The sequence below is a fragment of the Galeopterus variegatus genome, unplaced genomic scaffold (assembly GCF_000696425.1).
Source record: "Galeopterus variegatus unplaced genomic scaffold, G_variegatus-3.0.2 Scaffold938, whole genome shotgun sequence".
Lineage (NCBI taxonomy): Eukaryota > Metazoa > Chordata > Mammalia > Dermoptera > Cynocephalidae > Galeopterus > Galeopterus variegatus.
This window is the reverse complement of record NW_007727049.1, coordinates 194212-199474: the sequence shown is the minus strand read 5'-3', so window position 1 is coordinate 199474 and position 5263 is coordinate 194212.

Below are 5263 nucleotides of genomic sequence, written 5' to 3'. Positions count from 1 at the left end.
CTTCCCAAGCGGCGCACTATCCAGTGCGCCACCGGGCCGGCCCAACTTTTTTTTTTTTTTCTTAATAAAATAGTTTTATTTAGATTTCAAACAAACCAAAAAAAATATGGAATGCTTCACGAATTTGTGTGTCATCCTTGTGCAGGGGCCATGCTAATCTTCTCTGTATCATTCCAATTTTAGTATATGTGCTGCCAAAGTGAGCACTGAATGAACTTTTAACATCCAGCTCTCAGACTGGCCACCGCCGGCTTTCTGCACCACTTCCACCCCCGCCATCTTCCACTTAACTGACTATGGGATTCCTACACTGGTGAAGGTCTTGGGAAGGAAAAGTAGTAGTGTAGAGAAAGAGGTTGACAGTGAATGGTGAAAACTGAGTCACCTTTATTAAGAATGAATCCCAAACTGTACTAGTAGTATAGATAAAATCAAAGTAGTATCACATTAGAATCAAGGAACTTAGGGCCAGTCCTTGGCTCACTTGGGAGAGTGTGGTGCTGATAACACCAATGCCATGGGTTCAGATCCCTACATGGCAATGACCGGTTGGCTCACTTCGGAGAGCATGGTGCTGACAACACCAAGTCAAGGGTTAAAATCCCCCTTACCGGTCATCTTTAAAAAAAAAAAAAAAAAAAGAATCAAGGAGCTTGACAGAAAGTGAAGAACGTCTCTTACACCAGTCTATCAAATGTGTCCCCTATAGGAGTATTTCTTAGCACCTTTGCGTGAAGTGCCCCAGAGTACTGTAACTCACAACTAACACAATTCCAGAGGGCTGGCCAGTTAGTTCAGCTAGTTAGAGCATGATGCTGATAACACCAAGGTCCAGGATTTGATGCCTTTTCATCCAATTCTTAATGGGACTGATGACCTTCTCAAAAGTGTAATGATCACTGGTAAGGGTTTTATATATACTCATTCAAACCAGCTTCCGGTGTCTGTAGTCAACTATATTCAAAACTAATATTGGCTAAACCAGAGACAGAAAATGGAAGCCTGCCCTAAATGGTTCAGTCTCATTTTTCTGCAGTTTCTTTAGTGACAGCTTAACATGTAAGGATGTAGTAGTCTTAGAGAGTTGTGGTAGTGTGAATATCTAGTCATTCAACAAAATTAGTCATTCATATGAGAAATTGTTGGTTTCAACAAATTTTTCTTCCCTTTTGGCCAATAACCAGAAGATGAAGGGAATTTCTTCAAGAGCCTGAATCTTGAAAATTGAAACTACCAAAATTATAGGACTCTATTTAAATCCACAACTATTTTTGAGTCCCTACTGTGTTCACAACATGCTAAAAACACATTCAGTAAATTTTTAAGAACTTAAAAATACTTTTTCTCTTAGGAGACTGAATTAGAGTATAATAAAGAAATACAAAACAAAGTTTGTTTTCTCAGTATGTGATCTTGATGGAAAGATTTTGGGGAGACAGGCAAACAATTAAAGAATAGTTCCCGGCCTTGAATTGTACCCAGCTAAATATTAAAGTACATGCTATAGACAAAGATGGCCATGACTGGCTAGAAAAAGCAGAAGTTACAGAAGATCACTAACTTAAAGAGGCCATTATGGAAGGTATCTATAAGTGACACTAATTAATGAGATAGGAAGTTACATTAGTTCTAAACTGTAGAGAAGATTTAGATTTGTAGGACTGGGGGAGAATTTGATGGTGTTGGCTGACAATGACACCCTCCTTGTAAATTCATAGCACCATCATTAGGATGTATATAAGGCAAGTTTTATTTGATAGTACTTTAAAAAAATTGGTCCCTAACCAATTAGGGAGAAGGATAAAAAGTATGAAGCAAGGAGAAAGGAATTGATTTTCTTTCTTTTAAAAATTTGTGGCTGGCTACTAAGGGGATCTGAATCCTTGACCTTGGTGTTATAACACCGTACTCTAACCAACTGTGCTAACCAGCCTCCCCAGGACTTCATAATGCTTGAATAAACGGTTTGAAAGTGGGAATTGGCAGAAATGTGTCCAGAACTATAAACTGGCGGAAAGAGCCCCAAACCAGATTTTCAGAAGATAAGGGCATTGAAGGAAGGAGTTTGAATGTTGATTTAAAATTTTCTCCTAACTGCCCTACCTCTGATTTTCTGACCTATTGATCTTTCAATGCCAACATCAACTGTCACTTTTTCTGTAATCTCCCCACAACTGATTATGAACTTTTCCTCCTTTGAATTTCAATAGTAATGTCTCTGTTTTTTTTTTTTTTTTAAAGATGACCAGTAAGGGGATCTTAAGCCTTGACTTAGTGTTGTCAGCACCACACTCTCCCATGAGAGCTAACCGGTCATCCCTATATAGGGATCCAAACCCGAACCCGTGGCCTTGGTGTTATCAGCACCGCACTCTCCCGAGTGAGCCACAGGCCGGCCCTTTTTGTCATTATTTTAATAGACTGATTTATAAGTATGATCAAGAAAACAAGCTGTATTTACCATTAAGAATTTTCCTATTTAAATTGAAGCTAAAATTATATGGGCAGGGAAGAGATCAATAACCAAAGGATGAGTTTTTAGCAAAGTTAAGAGAAAGGTGGAAAAGACTGGCTGGTCCTGAACTAAGCATGTGAATGAACCTCCTAAACCCTCCAACCCTCTAATTCTTGAACTGTCTAATATGAGCAAGGACCTGTGCTACACACCACCAGAGATGAAAAAATACATAATATGCCTGACATGACATCATGAGGAGGTGTGGATAAGTTAATGTGGAAATAACCATTGCACAAAGCAAAGTGAGAAATGCTCTTAAAAGGGCTGGCCAGTTAGCTCAGCTGGTTAGAGCACAGTTGTAACACCAAGGTCAAGGGTTCAGTTCCCCATACGGGTCAGCCACCACACAAAAAAAGAAATGCTCTTAAAAACAGAGACATTTGGGCCGGCCTGTGGCTCTCTTGGGAGAGAGTGTTGCTGATAACACCAAGGCCACGGGTTCGGGTTTGGATCCCTATATAGGGATGACCGGTTAGCTCTCATGGGAGAGTGTGGTGCTGACAACACTAAGTCAAGGCTTAAGATCCCCTTACTGGTCATCTTTAAAAAAAAAAAAAAAACAGAGACATTACTATTGAAATTCAAAGGAGGAAAAGTTCATAATCAGTTGTGGGGAGATTACAGAAAAAGTGACAGTTGATGTTGGCATTGAAAGATCAATAGGTCAGAAAATCAGAGGTAGGGCAGTTAGGAGAAAATTTTAAATCAACATTCAAACTCCTTCCTTCAATGCCCTTATCTTCTGAAAATCTGGTTTGGGGCTCTTTCCGCCAGTTTATAGTTCTGGACACATTTCTGCCAATTCCCACTTTCAAACCGTTTATTCAAGCATTATGAAGTCCTGGGGAGGCTGGTTAGCACAGTTGGTTAGAGTACGGTGTTATAACACAAAGGTTCGGATTGCCATACCGGCCAGCTGCCAAAAAAAAAAAAAAACCCTTAGGTCCTGGGTATACAGAAGTGACCAAACTAAACAAAAATTCCTGCCTCATGGAATTTCCCTTTTACACATCATTTCCTTGCCATCAAGGAATATACTTTTCTTCTTCCTCTCCTTCTAAACACTCCCCTAGATCAAGTAATTTGTACAGGCCGGCCACAAAAAAAAAAAACCCCAAAACACCACTCCCCATCTTTTTCCTTGAGAAGCCTGCTGATAACTGTCTTTACTTCGATGCTCAAATCAAACATTTTTGAGCAACTATTATATGCCAGAGACTTTACAAAGATGAGTAAGGCAGGGTCCCTGAGCCACAAAGCTCAGAGTAAACTGGAGAATGTAAGTAAACAATAATACAGTGACCTGTGTTAATAAACTATGCCCCAAATGCGAACGAAGCATTTAAACTGAAGTGTGGAGTTTTAGAGAATCTGAGTAAAGTTCCACAGAAAAGGTGTTTCTCAGCAGTTCTTAGTTCGTCCGTTGAAAGGATGAAATTCAGTGTAGTCTTAAAATACACAGTAGCGCAGGATCTGAACACTGTGACATTCTAGGGAACTGTGTAGTCTTTTAGTATCATAAGGACCTAAGTATTTCACTCACGCCAGAACGTCCTCCAGTACATTTACACACAGCTGTGTACTCTTGTTTTTGTTATTATTCAGACGTCTCTTCCGGAATGAGGTGTAAGCAGGTTTTAGACTCACTCGCCCGGTCCCCCATCACTTTAGGCTTAAAGTGCCCTGAGGCCCAACTGATTGTTCCTAGTTGAACATGAAAGCTTCGCAGAAGTTGGGAGCCCCATTACCCCAAAGTCGGAGCTCCATCATCACCAATGAAGGCATGGGCAGAATCTACAACACACATTCCGCCTCCTGGACTCTGTGCCCTCCGGAAAGTGGCCCCCACGGGACATCGGCCCCATCTCCTGTCACAGATTGGCTTTGCCCAGTTGTGTCCCGCCCCCTCCTCAGTCACTCACCCTCGGTTTCCCCCTGAGCCTTCATCCTGACGGCGGGGAGGGCCTGGGTCCGCCACAATAGGATAAGCGTTTCCCCACCGCTAACGGGGAAACCAAGTAGGCTCGGGCTCCCGGGACGCAGGGCACCGGCAGTCCCCACTGTTCCCGGGAAAGCTCAGTCTGAAGTCCCCGGCGGCAAGAAGAGAAGGGTGCTTGCGGCCGCCGCCATCTTCCCCAACGGAACTTCCCAAAGATCGCGAGATTAACAGTGATCCCGCGAGAGAGAGGGAACGGGCGGGGACAAAATCTCGCGAAAATTGGTTAATGCGACCTTCCGCAAGATTTCTTCCAACCAAGTCTTTCCTTTGCTTCAGGGTGGCTGAGGCCTTACGCCGCTCGGTCTTGAACTTCTGAGTGGCTGGCTTTCGGCTCTTCTGCGGAAACTGGCATTTTTATATTGGCAGCTAAATTAGTATCCCCAGCTCTCTTCACTGAAAGGCTAGCTTTTCAAAGAATATTGGTATCAGGAATGTTTTATCAAAGATAATTTTTCCTGGGCAGGCCCGTGGCTCACTCGGTAGAGTGCGGTGCTGATAACACCAAGGCCCCGGGTTCGGATCCCATATAGGGATGGCCGGTTTGCTCACTGGCTGAGCGTGGTGCTGAAAACACCAAGCCAAGGGTTGAGATCCCCTTACCGGTCATCTTTTAAAAAAAAATAAATAAATAAAATAAAATTCATCATACTGCTGTTTAGAAAGTTTCTAAAAATTTTTAAAGCTTTTTAAAGTTTCTATTGCCTCTTGAAGTTGACTAGAGACCACTAATGAATGAATGAATGAAT